At 36.3% G+C, this 19,333-nt stretch overlaps 1 long non-coding RNA gene across 1 annotated transcript in view; it reads right to left on the bottom strand.

Annotated features, from left to right (window-relative positions):
• The window catches only part of LOC105488627 (uncharacterized), a 195,858-nt gene that overhangs the window by 139,823 nt on the left and 36,702 nt on the right, over positions 1 to 19,333 (bottom strand). The window contains exon 3 of the long non-coding RNA XR_011620872.1: positions 8,660 to 8,729. This is a non-coding gene — a long non-coding RNA (uncharacterized lncRNA). The remainder of the gene's footprint in view (positions 1 to 8,659; positions 8,730 to 19,333) is intronic.

Genomic DNA, 19,333 nt, shown 5'->3' with positions numbered 1-19,333 from the left:
ATGACTTGTTCAAAAGGAAAATAATTAGATATCTGAACTATTCATCAGGGAAAAAGAAAAAAAAAATCTTTCAATTATCTGAATCCCATACCTAGACTCTTATTATAACAAAAAGTAACAGAGGAAACAATTCAAAAGGTTGGAACTATGTGATTGGAAATCAGTGATTGCAAACCACTTAACTATTTATTTATATTTTCTCAACTTTTTGTAGATTTTCAGAAATTCATTTTGCACTGTTGAGCATTTCCAAAAATTAGAAAAAAAAAACTTCTTAAAATTACCGACTTAAATAATTTGTTTCGGTCCCTATAATTCACTCTGTAAAATGCAAGAATTTCCATTTCAATTCAGTTTTGGGGCATGTTGAAGCAATCCTTCCTTTTTTCCCTCATTTTAATACTGAAATGAAATGTGTATTCGTGCTATAATGTGTTTTCTTCTATCCTGATTGTCTCTATGGCTTCTATCTTTCTCTTTTAACAATGAGTGGCTAATGGGGGCGATGGAGGGGTGTGCGTGGGTAAGAGAATGTTCTTTGTTAAAGACTATTTTCTTCCCAATACTCTATTGCCCTCTAGTGGCTGAGAGCTAAATATCTGGAAGCTTCCATCATCTGCAAAGCAAAAGACACCATTTTACGCTTCACTGAGAGACTAGGGATATCCCTGCTGCTAACACAGTGATTTTTTGTCTCACCATGAGAAAACATAGCCTCTGAATTTAGCCAAATTTTATATGCTTTCTGCCTGAATCATTTAAAAGTACCTGAAAAATTTTATTGTATGCTTTGTTTTTCACTACTTTCCATATTCCCTCTCTGCCTTTCTTCCTTCTGAGGAACAATAGACAACATAATTTTATTTAGCAAAAGGAGGATTTGTAAAATGTGGATATTTAAAATCCATAATGAATTACAAAATTGCATTGCTTGTAGTAATTTCAAATTCCTCCCGACAAAAATTTCAACTGACATATTAAATCTAGGCATTAGGTTAGACGGTCTGTGAATGCAATCCCTGGGTAAAATTTTAAAGACCATCAGTCACTTCTCTACTAAAAAAAAAAAAAAAAAAAAAAAAAAAAAAAAAAAAAAAAACCTTCTTATTTGTGTACTGATTATTTCTGTAAAAGTAACCAGAAAACCAAAAGACAAAGGATAAGAATAATATTATAAAAGAGAGACCAGCTTAAAATTCTTTTGGTGAGATTTTTAGCAGCACCCCCTTTTTGTTTTCAAAGGAAATTGGTTTGTTTGATAAATTATATGGTCACCCTGGTTAGCAACTCTCAGATCTTACTATTTAAATACTCTAATAGCAAATAGCTTCCTCTCTTTTTCCCTCCAGACATTTTTAAAGTAGCAAAATACTAAGACAAAGAGAAAAGCTGATTAACAAACTATCACCAACCATGGTCATTTAATTCATTTTACTGTTCTACATTAAAATATTCTTTAAGAAAACATTCCATTACTCTAGGGTTAAAGATCCTAGGATTGATGCTTTAACAGTATGTAACATAAAGCACCACCCAATTATAAGCAATGTGAATTACATCTATATAAATCAGTGCTCCATTGTAAGCAATATAAATTTTCATCTTATACACTTTAAGTAACAGATGAGCTTGAAAAGATGGGGTTAAGTGGGGGAGGCAGGGCTAGAGTGTGGTGAGCTTTGTAGGTTATCCTTATTTCTGTAATTGCATTGATCCATGTTCAGCTGACTTGAGATATACATGACAGCAGGGACCATTTCTCATTCAAGACCATGTCACCTGCCCCCAGAAATGGAGTGCTCCCAAACATCACCACCATCTCTCCAATAATGATACAGCCACACTTTCATAAATTCTGACATGTTTTCTGAGAAGCCACCATCCCTGGGAACTAGAAACCCACGATTATCATCACGATCCTCTCTGGCCTCTGCTGCAGAGTGACCTCGTGATGTTAGCCCATGCTTCTGAGCAGGTTGGCCCTCTCATCTGCTGGCACCTAGTGTCAGAGCCCATGGCTGCAGCCATTTGCTTCCTGTTATGAAGTTACCACACACTCTCTCTCCTCATTCTCACTCAGACCTCTGCCTTTTCATTGGCTCTCTCAGCACTTCTCATCCTCCCACCTGTAAATGGGAACTTCTGGAGTTTCAGCCCTGCTCACTTACACCATGGAGAGCTGGGAATGAACTGCCTCTGGTTCATCTGTTTAGACCACAAAACCAAATATCATCACTTCCCTTTAGAGAATATATAATATAACTTTTAACTACAGAAAAGAAGTAAATTACCAAATAGCAAATCTTGCATTTTTGATTTGCAGATTTTGGTTCACAGGTGTGTGTAGCAATGACACTTGCTATTATAAGCAGATTTAATAGAAAGGAAAAAGAAGAGAATGCAAATCAGGGGCCTAAATACTTTAAGTTTATAATCCAAACCCACTTTGGGACACTGCTGTTTGGAACCATTAATCAATTAGAATGTAAATGTCTTTGAATATGAGTTCAGAATTGTTTGGAAATACATTAATTCTTCATTATCTTTCAGTTATTAATATTTGTATGAGTAGAGAAAACAGGGAATTATGTTCTTACCCAATCAAACCAGACCAGATTTGATACCTGCACATAGACAAATATGAACTATGACAACCACAAAGCTGAATAAATTTAAATTGAGTTAGTGGAGGAGAAAGCTCTTCATAAATCCAATAAATAAATGAATGAAAGGAATACTGACTGTGCCAATATTGAATATGTGTCAGGATAGATTTTTTTTAACCAAAAGAGACATAAATTTGTTGAAAATATCTCTTAAGTTTTTTATCTTAACTGGAGTCAGTTTATCATTAAGACAAATAGTTTTCAGACTAATTATACCCTTACCCCTAGGACGGGATTTTGAGAACAAATTTTCTGCTGGGTCAAAAAAATCAAAACTTAGAGACTAAGTGAAAATAACAGTAGTCTAACCTGTAAATGTGAGCATTTTACTTAACCTACTTCTCTAACCTTCCAATAGAGACACACTCTCCTATCAAGCAAAAATAGATCAATAAATCACATACACACATACACAATCAAATGCACTGACAAAAATGTCACCCAGAAAGAATCAACAGTGCTATGCCAGAGACTTAAAATGGGTGAGGTCTAGACCACAAATGGATGGTTAGTTGAAGTTGGGTGAATGTGAAGGCGTCTCTGAGGAGATGACATTTAGGTTGACAGCTGAATGTCAAGATGGATCCAGCCACGCTAAGGCTAGAAGGAAGACCAGTCCAGGTAAAGAGAATGGGTGTGCAGAGGCTCAATGGCAGAGATAATCCTGGCAAGTTCAAGTGGGAAAAAGTAGGCCAGCGTGGTCATAGAGTAAGATGAGCCAAGGCTTTGTGGTGAGGGCCAGGAAACTGCATTTTATTCCAAGTGCAATAGGAAGCCTTCAGAGGGTTTTTAAAGATGAATAAAATCATCTAACTTACATTGTTATGAGAATCACTTTGCTAAATGGAATGAATTGGAAGTGGGTGACAGTAGAAATAGAAGTATTATAATTCTATGGGTAGGAAATTATTGTGATTTAAAACAGAGTGTAGTAGTGAAGAAGAAAAATAAGGCAATTTCTTTGAGACTTGTGCAGAGTTAAAACTGATGAATTGCATGCATGGGAAGGAAGAAAGAAGAACAAAGACTAAAGTCCATGATTTTAGAGTTAGGAAACTTTACCAGGGATGGACAGAATAATGGAGGAGCCCAATCTGGGTGGAGAATGAGAGACCAAGCACTCAGCTTCAACTTTGTGATTGTCTAGACCCACTGTGTGATTAACTCAAGCTGCTCTTAGATGTCAATGACGTCTCTGAACATCTATAAACCCATGGTCACTTTACAAATATGGCTCTAGAATCTAGTGCATCATCATTTTGATGATTCAGCTACTCTGAATCTTCTGTTGTTTCAGTCCTTCCAGTGAGCTGCTGCCAACACCTCCCTTTACTCACTTTCCATTTTATGATACCAGTTGCTCAGGGCTTATTTTGTCCCAGGGCTTCTACTCCATACTTCTTTCTGTCTCATTTATTTTTCTTCTCCTCTCCATCCTGTTTGCTGACCAACTCTGAATATCCTTATTTTAATTTTTTGAAGGTAAGTTTGATTGGTCATAGTCAGCATCCCATATAAAGAATTTATATTAGATAATACATACACAGGAACCTCAGAGGTAGGGGCCCTCCTTTCAATATCTGATCTCTGGGTCAGTCACATGTACCCAATGTAGTGACGTTACACGGTATAGCACATGATGACCCATAGGAAACCAGCAGCTGCTTTTTTTTTCTTTTCTTTTCTTTTTAGAGAGAGAGAGATTGATAAAATGAGAGTGGCAATTGCTAAGAACATCAGTTCTATTAAGTCCTATCACCAAACTCAAAGGCTTCTTCCTTTTGCCCTTATATTCCTAAGTAAAAATCAGTGTATGCTCTCTATCTCTCTCTGTCTCTCTCTTTCTCTCTCTTTCTTTCTCTCTCTCGTTTCTCTTCTACTTACCAATAACAGTTGATTTTCATTTATGCAATAAAATGCTAAAGTGAAACTAATATAGCCTCAGCATCAGCTGAAGTCAGAAGATGACTGATTTCTTCTTTCTGTATGAGATGACAATAAGCCAGCCAGACAAGATGCATCACACACATCATAATTACTACAAGTCTCCCAAGAGAAGTCAAAGTCAGCTTTAAACCTTGCAGACCCACAGTATATAATGCCAGTTCATGATGGTGTTAACTAAGTAAGAACTGTCCTACTTCTTCCTCAATCTTCTATACTACCCACACCGTGTCAAACACTAGAGGGGTTCAGAATGGCAACTGTTGCGGGGAAAGGATTGGAAATAGAAAAGGAAAAAACCCCAATTAATATGCCCCTTTCTTATTAAGGAAACCAACTTGTAAATGGTCAGAACTTGTCAAGTAGAGTAGTTTTATCTTTGAATATTTATGAAATTTTTATTATTACACTGAACATATTAATTGCTCCTTATGATATTTTTATTGATGAACATGACGGGAAAAAATGTGGTGACTTGTCCTAAGTTTCATCCAGTGGGAAGTATGATGGTCACACAGAATAATTTAAAGGAGGACAAAAGTAAGGTTGTTTTATAATAACATCCATGAGTCATGTTTGTTCAATACAACAGATATATCTGCCTTAACTCTGATAATATTCAGCCTTGATATAGTATGTTCCTCTGTCTCTTCCACTGTATTTTAAAATACTTGAGAGTGTGAAGCCACCTTGCTTTCTATTTTACTGACAAAATAGAAGCAGTCGCAAGGGAACTTCCAAAAGCTCCCACCTCCACAGCTCTTCACTTAATTTCAGCTGGGCTTATTATCTAACCCTCCATCTCTCCTAATTTGAGTGAAGAATGCCAAATCCTACACTTGTGCTTGAGATTCCAGCACCACTAACTGGCTCGAAGCTGTGACTTCAGCAGTTCTCTCTCCTGTTGCATCATTTTCCTTTCCGCTGAATCATTTCCACGCACATAAAATACATGCTTTTACTTCTCCCCTCTTAATTCTTCCCTTCTTATTCTCTCTTGAGGCAATCTCAGTCAAACCCTTACCCACTCCTCTCCATGAAATTTACTCATGAAGATATTACCAATGAGCTCTCCACTGTTAAATCCAAAGGACAACGTTCTATATGAATATTAGACCATCTATCAAAAGCATTTGACATAGTTGATGTCAAATCCACCGCCTGGAAACTCCTTCTTCCAGAATGCCACACTCTCCTGCTGTTCCTTTTCCCACTCTGGTCTCCCCCTTAGCCTCCTTTGCTGCTTTCTCTTTCTACCCAAACTCTTAACATTGGAAAGCCTCCAACCTAAGACCATTTCTCTGCCTTAAGTACACTCTTTCCTTTGATGATATCATCTTATCTTTGATAGTAAATATTACATAAATATACAATTCCCAAGTATTATAATTTTACTTGGCTCTAGCTCAGACTAGTCTTCTCAACTCCAGGTTCAAATGTTCAGTTGCTTACCCTGCATTCCACTTAGAAGTCTAATCACAAACATAAACTCTTCAAAATCAAAATCCTAACTTTTCTCCTTGATGCATTTATTTCCTTCCTCATTGCTGTCAATGGCAACCCCATACTTCCAGTTTATCAAGCCCTAAAGCCTAGAGTTTTTCTTAATTTCTCTCTTTCACACCCACATCTATTTCATGTGCAAATCTTATAAGGTACACTTTCATCTATTATAAAATCCAACAATATCTTACCTAACCCCTGTCGCCTTGGTCCAATCCAACATCCACTCTTAACTGAGTTATTAATAACAGCATAAAGGATCACCTCCTACTTTTACACTTTCTTCTTCTATGTCTATTTAAAATTTGTAAGTGAATCATGGCTAGGTGTGGTGGCTCACGCTTTTAATCCCATTTGGGAGGTGAAATAAATGGAAGCCAAGCTCCAAGTCCGTTTGAAACCAGCCTGGGCAAGATAGTGGGACCTCTTCCCTACAAAAAATAAAAAAATTAGCCAGGAATTGTGGTGCACACCTGTAGTCCCAGCTACTCAGAAGGCTGAGGCAGGAGGATAGCTTGAGCCCAAGAGTTTGAGGCTGCAATGAGCCATGATTATGCAACTGCACTCCAGCTGCGTGATAGCGTGAGGTCTGGCTAAAATACAAATAAATTTAAAAAACAGAAGAAACTCCCATTTTATTTTTCTTGTTTAAAGTGAGTCATATTATACCATTCCGCTGCTTCAAGGTCTTTATAATTGTCTATGGGACCTACATGATCTACTCTCCCCTTTTCTCCTTAAAATCATTCCTGTTAGTTTTCTTCTCTCTAACTCTGCTCCAGCCACATAGACCATGTTGCAGTTCCATGTATCTGGGCCATGCTCTGGCCTTGGGGTCTTGGCACTTGGCTACTCTGGCTGAAATGGCTTTCCTTCACACATCCTCATGGCTGGCTCCTTCACCTTGTTTGGTTTGGGTTCTATACCAGCTTCTCAGAGAAGTCATCCTTAACCACGTAGGGTGGAATTGCAGCTCCCACTCAATTGTAGACAGTGGGTAACTATTGTTTCTTACCATATTTTCAAAGGAGTTTTAACTATTGCATAAATCTATAGCAGTCAATTAAATTAAAATATGGAGAAGGGTTGAATGCCTAATTACATGTTAAAATTGAAGTCTGGAAAGATATTACATAAAGTAGTAAATTTCTTTTTACCCAGAATCAACATGCACTTTTACTCTAAAGAAGCATAGGTCTGGCCGGGTGCGGTGGCTTATGCCTGTAATCCCAGCATTTGGGGAGGCCGAGACAGGCGAATCACAAGGTCAGGAGTTTGAGACCAGCCTGGTCAACATAGTGAAACTCTGTGTCTACTAAAAGTACAAAAAATTAGCTGGGCGTGGTGGCAGGCACCTGTAATCCCAGGTACTTGGGTGACTAAGGCAGGAGAGTTGCTTGAACCGGGGAGGCAGAGGTTTCAATGAGTCAAGATCGCGCCACTGCACTCCAGGCCAGGCAACAGTGCGAGACTTCGTCTCAAAAAAAAAAAAAAAAAAAAAAAAAAAAAAAAAAAAAGCAGCATAGGTCTCTCTACGGCCTATCATTCCTAGAACTTCCTTCTTCAGGTTCTGCTCTCTGTTGATATATAGTCTGTATAAACATGTACATTGATACATTAAATTAGTTGCTTCATAAAATATTAGCAGGTGCCTCCTGAGGACTCAAACATTTCACACACAAGATTGAAAATTAAGAGTATTTTAGGCATATCGTCAGGGAGGTTACTGGAAATTCGGTGGGCAAGATAATCTTTCACCCCTCCTCTAATCACTACCCCATATTATACTCTTTTTAATAAAACGTTAAAGTGTCTTCATGTTTAGCTGCAGGAAACAAATAATTTTCAGGATTTCACCAGAGGGTGTTCATTCATTTGTTCATTTCAACAAATACTTAAAAGTTCTGTGGTTAAAGTGCTTTAGAGACCACAAAGTATTTTCATATTCTTCTTATTTAACCCTCACAATCCTCAAATTTGCAAGGATAAACATCTTGCATTAACAAATAAGAAAACTGAGAACCTCCTAAAAGTTTAAGGGATTGAGCAAAATCACACCATTAGTTGACAGAATCACTGATACCCAAACCTACATATTCTAGTGCTAAAAGTGTTAGTTTCCCACACTACTTTAACTCAGCATTTCTAATATGCTAAATGTAATCAAGTCTCAAAGATGCGTAACCATCTACTTACAGGAGGGTGAACTTCTGTAACACATAGAAGAGTCTAACTTTTAAGAATTACAGTCAACATAATGTTGAATAACATAAAAATGTAAAGCTCTTTATAATTAGCATAAATTAAGCGAACTATTGTGATTAGACATATAGAAGAACTTTAACATATAAATGTAACTTAAAAGTCAACAGTAAGTAGAGTAACTTTCTTAAGCATATGAAATCTGCCTTTGAAAACCATAAAGAGAAAAATCCAGAACTCATCCTGGGATGAGAGTGACTCATGCACTTTATGGAGTCAAAAAGCCTTCTAGAAAGTTCAGAGAAATCTAGTCTTTCACAATTCCAGGTGTTTTATTAACTTACCATAAATCCCTTTGGCAAATCACTTGGCAGTCAGGGTCACTGGCTCTTGAAGTTTGGGGACCAACCCTGCCTGAGAAAAAGGGGTGGGAAGAAGACAACATTAAGCAACTCATCCTTGCTATTAGTCCTGCTTTGGTTCCTTGTCTATTGGCCAGCAAGAAAACAATTTCCCTATTCTTCATCCATTTTGGATACCTATGATAGAATTGAGTCTATACTTTCATTTCCTGTAAGGCTTGAGATGAGGCTGGCTTATATCCATCCTCTCAGAAACTGGAGTCCTTTTTCTGAACTCCAGGTAGCCACTGAGATCCCATTCTCAGCTTTCACTGTTTCTGGAAACTGCTGCTTACATATCTTTTTCTTTACCTGAGGAATGCCTAAAGAAGTTTCAGCACAGGTCCTGGCACACAGCAGGTATTCAATATTGATTGAAAATTGGTATACAACAAGAAAATATAACAAGGTCTTGGCCTCCAATGCAACTTAGAGTCTAGAAGAGAAAGATAAAAATATAAATACTAAGTGTTACAGATGCTATAATGAAAGAAACAGACTGCAAACCTGGCACTAATAATTTTTTTTTCTACTAGAGGGATCAAAAAGACTTCTTGGAGGAATTAAGAAGAATGAGTAAGATTAAATGAAAAGAATAGATTTTGCCAAGAATAGTGGGAAGACAGGCAGATATTTTCCAAAGACAATGAATAAAGTCATTTGTATAAGGAGAATGTACATATTGAAGCATGGTAAAAGATAAGCCTGGAAATCTGAGTAGATCATGAATGGGTCAGAAATTTACTTTTTTAGGCATTAAAAGTATCTGTAGTTTTTTGAGCAGGTGAGTGATCTAATTGGAGTGATATCTTAGAGTTGTTCCCAGGGTGGCAGTTAATAGGACATTTTAGTCAAGGAAAGAAAAAATTGAAAGGATGAAATTAGTTAGGAAACAATTTACCCCAGCATTAAGTGATTAAAGTATGATAGAAGTTAATAGCAATAGAATAAAAAAAAAAAGAAGGAACTGAATTTTGGTGAATTATGTGGGATTAACTTTCACTTCTTAAAATCCCATAAAAGTTCAGTAAAAGGATTTTAAAAATGCATAAAATTACATAAGAAAAACCAGAAGTGGGAACAAAAAAAAATTGAGATGCAAAGAAAAAAAAGGAAGATATAAAGCAGAAAATTAAGGCCAGAGGAAGAAGAAAGATAGTGTCTGCAAGGTGCGAGAGTGCAGAGTCAAGACTAGTCATTTCATGCCCTGGAATCCAGGGAGGCCTACAAGTTAGAGGCATCATGTTGCTCTGACAGCTGAGGTGTAGTTAGGCAGACAACACGAACATTGGTTGCAACTCTCCAAAAGCATTTAGACCTTTGCATATCCTAAAATTCTATATGAGAAGAGATCAGGTCTAAAATTTTCCCCACTTAACAGAATAACAAGGTTCAGATTTTACTCTCTGGAGACACACTGAACCCAGAGACATCAAACACAGTCAAGACTTTGCATGAAGGTCTACACATTGAATAGTGAGACCCATATTATACTCTCCCACTTTTCCATCACAAAAGCAACCAGCTTCACTCACAGGACGAAAGCTGGAGGGTTCATCTCTTTGGAACCTCACTGGCTTAAGGAAAACTTCTTGACATTTGGGGAAAGAGTATCCTTGAGAAAATAACTGTGCTTCTGTCTAATTATCCTACAGAAAAGCACGCTGGTCAAGAAGCCCTGAAATTAGATACAAAGCTTCTAATATATTTCTAGGGTTTTAAATGTCAAATGTCAAAAAACAGCCAAGGATGAGGAAAGTCATACCACTAATTCAAAACATGGAAGCCAAACAAAGAGAATAAGTGACGCAGAAAACCTGAGGCATTGCAGGAACTAGGAGAAACAATGCAAAGAAACTCTTTAATCAATCGCCTTAAAAAGATAAAAGTCGCTTTAAAGAGATAAAAATTTATGGATAATATATCCATAAATTAGAATATTTAGGATATGATTTTAAAATGAAGGAGGAGCATTCAAATACAAGCTCCTAGAAATAAAATGTGGTTAAAATAAAGATGACAGAATCTTCCAGAAAGTGTAGCCAAACTACAAAATGAAAAATAGTTAAGACTAGATAAAATTTTAGAGGTTTGTTACTGAAGTTCAAACAGTCAAATAAGAGCCTCAGAAAAAGACAAAGAAGAAAATGAAAGGAAATAAACTATACAGAAAGAAACCAAAAAAAAAACACCTAGGATTGAAATGTCTGGATTTACACATAGAAAGGGCAGATTAGTATCTACCACAATGAATGAAAAGACAATTCACAGCAAAGCACAGTACTGTAAAATTTCAGAGAATTGAGATACAGAGAAAAACAGGCAATTGGAATCAGAAAGAAAATTGAATTTCATGCCTTCAACATTCTGTGAAAAATAATTTTCAACACAGAATTCTGAATCCAGACAAACTATCAATCAAATGAGAAGGTAGAAACAAACATTTTAATTGTTCATATGCACAAGTTCTAAACAAAATTACCTCTCATATTCTTCTGCTCAAGAAATTACAAGAAGATAATCCTTATAAAGAATCAAAGAATAGGCCGGGCACGGTGGCTCATGCCTGTAATCCCAGCACTTTGGGAGGCCGAGGCGGGTGAATCACCTGAGGTCAGGAGTTCAAGACAAGCCTGGCCAACACGGTGAAACCCCGCCTCTACTAACACCAAAGTTAGCCGGGTGTGGACCGTGGTGGTGAGTGCCTGTAATCCCAGCTACTCGGGAGGTTGAGGCAGGAGAATCGTTTGAACCCAGGAGGCGGAGGTTGCAGTGAGCCGCGATCGTGCCATTGTACTCCAGCCTGGGTGACAGAGTGAAACTCTGTCTCAAAAAAAAAAAAAAAAAAAAGAATCAAAGAATAACCAAGACACAGGAAACCTGGAATACAAAGAGTACGTGGAAAAAGGAGTCTATAAAACTTCCACAATGACAGTGAAGGGAACGCTCAAGAAAACAACTGTGCAGCAGTTCTAGAGAATCACAGTTTTATAGAAGGGGTCCAACAAGGAAGTCTCTTTTAATAAAACAGAATTGATACCCCGTCTGATATTTAGCGTGCCAAGGAGGGAGTGACTGTGCTCTCCAAGTGTTCGTAGATGAAATGGTAAGAGTTACATAGTACACTTAAAAACAAAAATAAATCGGCCGGGCGCGGTGGCTCAAGCCTGTAATCCCAGCACTTTGGGAGGCCGAGATGGGCGGATCAAGAGGTCAGGCAATTGAGACCATCCTGGCTAATACGGTGAAACCCCGTCTCTACTAAAAAAAAAAAAAAAAAAAAAAAAAAAAAAAAAAAAATACAAAAAACTAGCCGGGCGAGGTGGCCTGCGCCTGTAGTCCCAGCTACTCGGGAGGCTGAGGCAGGAGAATGGCGTAAACCCGGGAGGCGGAGCTTGCAGTGAGCTGAGATCCGGCCACTGTACTCCAGCCTGGGCGACAGAGCGAGACTCCGCCTCAAAAACAAAACAAAAAATAAATAAATCAATTATTACTAATTCCTGAGGGAAAAAAATTACAAGAAAGAATATGTGATCATAGCGTACTTAGGTGTCACAGGTGTGGATAATATCAATATAAATACTATAATGAAAACACTGAATGTTTAACCAAAAACTAAAATAATTACACTAATACGATCAGGAAAGGATAAGAGGAGAAGAAGGTGAACATTTTAGGGAACTAGCTTCCAAGAAAGAAAGCAAAGCGTTATTACCTAAAAATAAAAAATGACAAAATAAAACATATGCCTTCTTTTTAGAGGCATAGATGTGAATCTCCAAAGAAACAGGTAAAAGATGCAAAGATGTCTGTATCTTGGAACGGAATTCAGGAAAGAAATGTCGAAATGGTCTACTATTTTTTCTTATAAGTCTTGTTGAACTCCTTTACATTTTAAACCGTGGGTATGAATTGCTTTGATTTAAATGTTTTTTAAAGAAGGGAAAGTGCAGAAGTTATTGCAAAGAAGAATCTATGGAAAAAAGCAGAATGACCAGATTTTGGAGCAAATGACAAATTTTAAAATAACCCTATGATATCTTGTCTGGATAATTGAAGATGATTTTGGAAACAATCAAATAGGAGAGAAATCAGAAAGTAGCAGTGGAACGAGGAGTTTGGTGAGGAAGGATGTATGCCGAATTGATTGGCGGTCAGACAACATGATTCCTAATCCTTGTTCCACTGCCAATTTACTTATGAGTTTGGTCAAGTAAATTTACTTCTATAGCTTCCGTCGTATTATCTTTAAAGCAAAGGTTTTGGCCGGGTGCAGTGGCTCACGCCTGTAATCCCAGCACTTTGGGAGGCCAAGACGGGCAGATCACAAGGTCAGGAGTTCAAGACCCTCCTGACCAACATCGTGAAACCCCTTCTCTACTAAAAATACAAAAATTACCCGGACGTGGTGGCATGTGGCTGTAAAAAGATTTTGAACTCAATGATCTCTACCTTTCTTCCATCTTGTCTGAGACGAACTTACACTTGTGTTGGTGTTAACCGTGAAACAAACAAGTGACTTATACGCAGGAGACTGCTAGAAATGTCAAACACAAGTTGAGACAAGCAGTCAGGGCTGGAGAGGCTGACTGTAGAGGTATCTACATGGATATACACTCACAGCTGGAAAGAGTAAGATCTCCAAAGCATAGAGACGGAAATGGAAAGATAGGACTAAACTTGTTCACCTTAGGGGAAAACTAGAATAGTGAAGGTGTGAGTTTAAAAATGTATATATAACAGGACAGATCAGCTATTCATACATTTGGCTTTAGAAGAGTATGAAGGGTTTGATAGTCTTATGAATTCAAAAATCACCTTTGAACTTAAACAATTAGGAAATTTTGATAGTAAACCAAATTAAAATAAAATATTTGGAATTCTAAGGAGTTATACAAAAGATAAGCTTTTATCCACTTTTTCCTGAAATTACTATAGTTATCACATCACAGATGTTACCATTTAGGGCATCTATGTGAATAAAGATGGGATTTTTATTTTTTGCCTTTAGAAAAGTGACAGTGATTGAAATCTTGCCTGAAACCATGAATTTTTCATAATAGCCAGGTGGCTATTCAGTCAAGCACTCTAAATCTATACCCCAGCTGCAATCCAAGCAAGGTTAAATGAAAATAATGCTTGACAATATTTCAACAAGCCCTATCATTCATGCACATGCCACATCCTTTCATTTATTTTTCATGCGTAATTATTCATCCATACAGAAAAAACAAATCAGTAAACCCACAAAATACAAATCGAGTTTTCATTTACAAGTAGTAAAACCCCTTCTGAATTTTGTTGTTCTTCGTTTTTGCATACTAACCACTTTATTTTATAGTTATAAATTCTGTATATTTTCTATTTTTGGCAACAAGAGGACATGCAATTTTATACAAACATCTGTAAGTGTATGTATATATGCACACACTTTTTAAAGCATTTCTCAACTCTAGGCCATATGATGCATTCCTAATTTTGTGTTATCATTTATATCAAACTTACTAACAAGTTAGTAAAAATAGTTGCATTTAATTTATATTTTTTCGTTACTTTCTTAGGTAGTAATTATACCCAAGATGGCATTAGTTGGCTTAAAGATGTGAAAATTTATATGATTTCATCAAGTATTGTGTTTTCCCCATCCAAAATATTCTGTCATATCACACTTTCAGCGCTACTATTTTAGTAATTTGGAATACTGTTTCTCTTTTCAACCATTTCATCCATCATGGTGAGTCATCCAACCAACTTATTTCTTGAGACCAGTGGGTTAACCTTGAGGCAACGTTAGTGTTTTACATTAGAAATCTTTAAATATTTGTTTCTCATAAATATTCAATTCAGCACAATAATTACAATATTAATTAGACGTAGACTACGTAGATTTAAACAGAAATGTAGTAATGTGAGTCACTAGGGGGCAGCAAAGATCAGAGAAAAGGCATGAATTCAAATGCTGATTTCTTAATCCAAGATAATAAAAACACTGAGTATTCGAGAGATACCAAAGGGCCAATGCTTTCCCCAAACGTTTCTCTGAATCTTATCGTCTTATCTATACATCATCTTGGAACAAAAACCTGCAGTATTCTGCCACCTTTTGGAAAATTGACTGCCACTTCCATTTTTATCAGGGAACAATGAACATTTTAAGGCTTTCTCAAAAATGAAAACTGCATAACTTCTTGACAATTATGGTAGTTCCAATTTTTTAAGGAAGTTATGAAATAGGTCATTTAGACTTTCTGTGGGATTTCTGCTTCTCCAAAAAGACCAGATGTTTCCTCATGATTTTTGTTTCCCCATCTTGAGCAGTACAAATGAAACAGATTTATAACTTTTTAAATACTGTGTTATTTTCTGAGTCTTTAGGAAGCACACAAGTGTTTATAAAGGCAAAAATATTGCATCAATTATACTTTCAATGGCCATTACTACTAATAGAAATTACTTTAAAATATTTTAAAAATAGGTTAACAGGAAAACTCAATCATCTACCTTTCTTTTTTTGAATTCTCAGCTTATTATGTATACATATTTACAAGTTTATTAAATAAACATCCATTATTTTAATATCAGAAGGGAGTCCAAACTTATAAAAAGAAGTCACTTATTAGTGATATATCCTACTTTTGCTGGGCCTTTTAAAATTCATAATAAAATGCATTGAAATTCCTGATTTTATTAGCATTGGTTCTGGTGAGTTACCAGATCTAAGGAAACATCAAATTTTATAGGGGTTATTTGGAAATAAAACCCACAGAATAACACAATACTAGAGTTGTCAACTAACAAAATAAAAGTTTGTTTATAATGTTACTGTTCTAATATTGACCTTGACCATGTGATGTTGACTTTGCTTATTGCCTATTGAACATTCTTGCAAAATTATAGTTTGTTTCCTTGAAGCTTAGATATTAAAGGAGAAACAAAGTGTACTTATTAAACAAGAAGATGTGTGAAGCTGAGAAGTAGCTGGTCCATTTGGGAATTGATAAAAACATAAAAATGTTAAAGCAAAGACCTCTCAATATCATTACAAGTTTCCCATTTATCTGTAGAAGGAAAAAGGTATTGGTTTGAAGTTTTAAGAAGACATAAAATAAAATAGATACAAAGAAGATAAAATGCGTGAAAACCCCTTTTTTTATGACTACAAAACTTTACATTTTAACCTAAATGCTAACAACTTACAAATCTATTTTCCAGCTCGTACAACCAAAAAGTTGAATGTTTCTACCAGCGTTCAAATACTTTGAAGTATCTCAAAGTCAGTGTATTTAAAGCTAACTCATGGCCTTCTCATCTAAAGCTGCCCATCCTCTCATTTTCTCTGCAAAGTGTGGGGATTCCACATCCCACCACTTCATCCAAGCAAAGTAACCAAAAATCATCCTTGACTGTATCCTCTCCTGCATGTCCTCAAATCAATTAATTTATGTTATATTTATTTTATAGATATTTCTCAGATCCTTTGTCACTTTAGAGACCTATAGTAACTTAACCGAATTTACGCTGAATCTCTCAAAAACATTACCTATACCATGAGAACGCTTTCACAGATGCCATCTCACTCAATTGCCCAAATGCCTAAAATAAGTCTCCATTCATCTATACAATAGAGTCCAAATGTCCTAATATGGCATAAAAATAGCCATTACTATTGCATTTAAAGCAAATTCTTGAATAATATTTGTTGACTCCAAAAGAATCCAATATTCAGTATTTCTACATTTAGACAGGGTGTTGACACAAAACCAGAATATTGTTGGGGTGATATCAAAATATTTAAAGTGAGAAAATTAAATATATATGTATGTATATATGTAATAGATATTCAAAATACATTAAACTGCCAGGCATGGTGGCCATGCCTGCAATCCCAGCACTTTGGGAGGTCAAGGCAAGCAGATCACTTGAGGTCAAGAATTCGAGACCTGCCGAACCAACATGGTAAAACCCCGTCTCTACCAAAAATAGAAAAATTAGCCAGGCGTGGTGGCGTGCACCTGTAGTCCCAGTGACTTGGGAGGCTGAGGCAAGAGGATTGCTTGAACCCAGGAGGTAGAGGTTGCAGTGAGCCAAGATTTAGCTACTGCACTCCAGCCTGGGTGACAGAGCAAGACTCCATCTCAAAAAAATAAAAAATAAAAGTAAATAAAAATATATTAAACTGACATAAAAATCTTTTTTTTAATTTCATCATGGGTTTATGTATTTGTCATATATATGTATATATGTGTATGTCTTGTGTATATATCACATACACATATGTATATATGTGTGTCCTATGTGTGTGTATGTGTATATATATATATTTGTATATATATTAAACACGTCAGTTTAATATATTCTTCAGCTTTAGAGAAAAATCTAGCAAAAACAAGCAGAGTAGGCAGTAGTTAGGACAGAAATTGATGAAACAAATATTGTTTACATTTTTGCCAGAAGCAATGTGGAGAACAATGAAAGTGTGTTGGAGATTTGTAGATTTAAACCCAACAGTATAGCCCAAAGACAGTCTTTCAGTTTCTTAATTGCATTCCTTTTTTCTCACATTTCCCTTTCAAAAAACTGAAATCCTTGAGACTTTTGTAAACAAGGAACAGTCATGGCTGGGCATTTCCTGTGAAGAAAAGGGATAAAGCCAAACAAAGGCACTTTCATCTTCTGTTTGTGCTCGGTAAACTACCAGTATTACGAAAGACCTTTCATTTGTTCATTCGCCTCCTCATGTGTCCGAATGCCCATAGAAAGTGTTTATAGAGCAAAACAGCTCATTTCTTATTCCAGAAAAATCAAGCTGTTGCAACTGATGCAGATTAATTAAAACGGCATGAGCGTGGCAAGCCAGGAAAGAGCAAAGCCAAATAAACGAATCTTTCACTATATCTTTAAAAATGTTAAAGGAAAGAGATCATCTACTTATCTCTTGGTGGATCCTGAATATATATTCTGAATACATATTTTTTATATATATATATATATGCATATATACATACCTTGCTTGATTTTCAATTTGTATACAAGTAAATTCTTCATGATACAGTGGCCTTCATTTGGCCCAACCATAAAGCACTTTCCATTTCTGCTATTTGATGCATAAAACAAGAGAGAACAACCTTAGTTCTCTCTTTGCATTTGATAATTTAGTACCATATTTATCTATTATGCATCCAAAAAAATTGCTGATTTGGCTAAAGTTAAATAATTCTAAAAGATACTAAAATGAATCCTTAAATATTAAAATACATCAGTGTAAAAATCCCTACACTTGGTAAGAAATAGGATAAAAAATTATGATGAGGTACTGGGCTTCCATGCTTACATATAGTTAATAAAAGGAAATCAACATATGAAAAATTAATGCTATAAAATGCATTTGTGTTTTATACTTTTGTGGTACCTTTGTCATAAGGTATCACAAAGCAGAGGCAAATTAGGTGACAGAAAGTGAGATCATATTGAAAATTACTATTAAAATCTTGAGTTCATACCGAAACCATGCATCACTTTTGTCTTTCTCCTGTGTTTCATTCATTCCATACAATGGTAAATGATTTTAGAACTTGATCATGTTTATTTCCATATAAAATGATATCATTTTGTCTTTCTACTATTGAACATGCTCTCACTTTTCTTAGTAAGGTGCTACCTAACTGGACACATTAAGAATTTTTAAATCTTTCTGTTTCCATAGTATATTATTTTTAAAATTTTTATCCCTAAATCTCACTATCAAAGAATTTGGGTTCATATGAGATTATTTTGGCGCGGGGGGGCGGGGGGGCATTCAGGAAACCAGGCCTTGCTCTGGAGTAGACGCCGACAGGAAGCAAGGGCAAGTCTGTGATTGTTTATCTTAATAAATGTCATCTGGAAGGAGGGAAGACTGGAGTCAGAATAGAGTTGTCATTGGGACACAGCAGCAGGCACTCGTGTTTGCCAGGTTAGGGGGACGCTTGGTATTTTGTGGCTGGAGCAGTGTTTATGTTTTGTCTGTGTTCAGACCTGGTTATGAGTGGTCTTGCTTTTGTCTTGATTTATGTTGTTCATGGAATGACCTTGTCTGATGTTGATGTTCTGTGAAATTGTTTATGATCAAAAGAAATACACAAGGCCTAACTGCAAGTGCCAGGCCAGCTCCTCATACCAGTCTGGCCGATAGGACCAGGCCAGTCACACATGTCAAAGGCTGCTTTCCTCTTTCTCAGTTTCCCCTCTGGGTCAAGGGCAGACATAGTAAGGCCATGGGACATTAATCCATAATATTTATATTTTTACCATCATTAAGATTTTGCTTCTAAGAATGTTTTTAGAGAACACAGTCTGTAGTTGAATTAAAATTAGTCACCTGGTCTTTCGTTGCAGGATGAGTTATTGAATGTGCTGGCATGATCACTGCTATATAGAAACTCAGAATGGCCTACATCTGCCAACCGCAACGTAAGCAACTGTTAGATGCAAAATGATTATTAGTCCTTGACACGAGTCTTGAAGCCAGGATTCTAGATCATAAAATCTGGGCAATAAATCCTTTTGTGTTTGTTTTAGAAAGTTAGGCCTCTATTTTTTTTTAACTTCTTCATGTGTTTATGTATTTGTCTTATAGTC

The sequence above is a fragment of the Macaca nemestrina genome, chromosome 3 (assembly GCF_043159975.1).
Source record: "Macaca nemestrina isolate mMacNem1 chromosome 3, mMacNem.hap1, whole genome shotgun sequence".
NCBI classification, from domain to species: domain Eukaryota; kingdom Metazoa; phylum Chordata; class Mammalia; order Primates; family Cercopithecidae; genus Macaca; species Macaca nemestrina.
The sequence above is the reverse complement of the archived record's forward strand: the minus strand, read 5'-3'. Positions and strand labels throughout refer to the sequence as shown.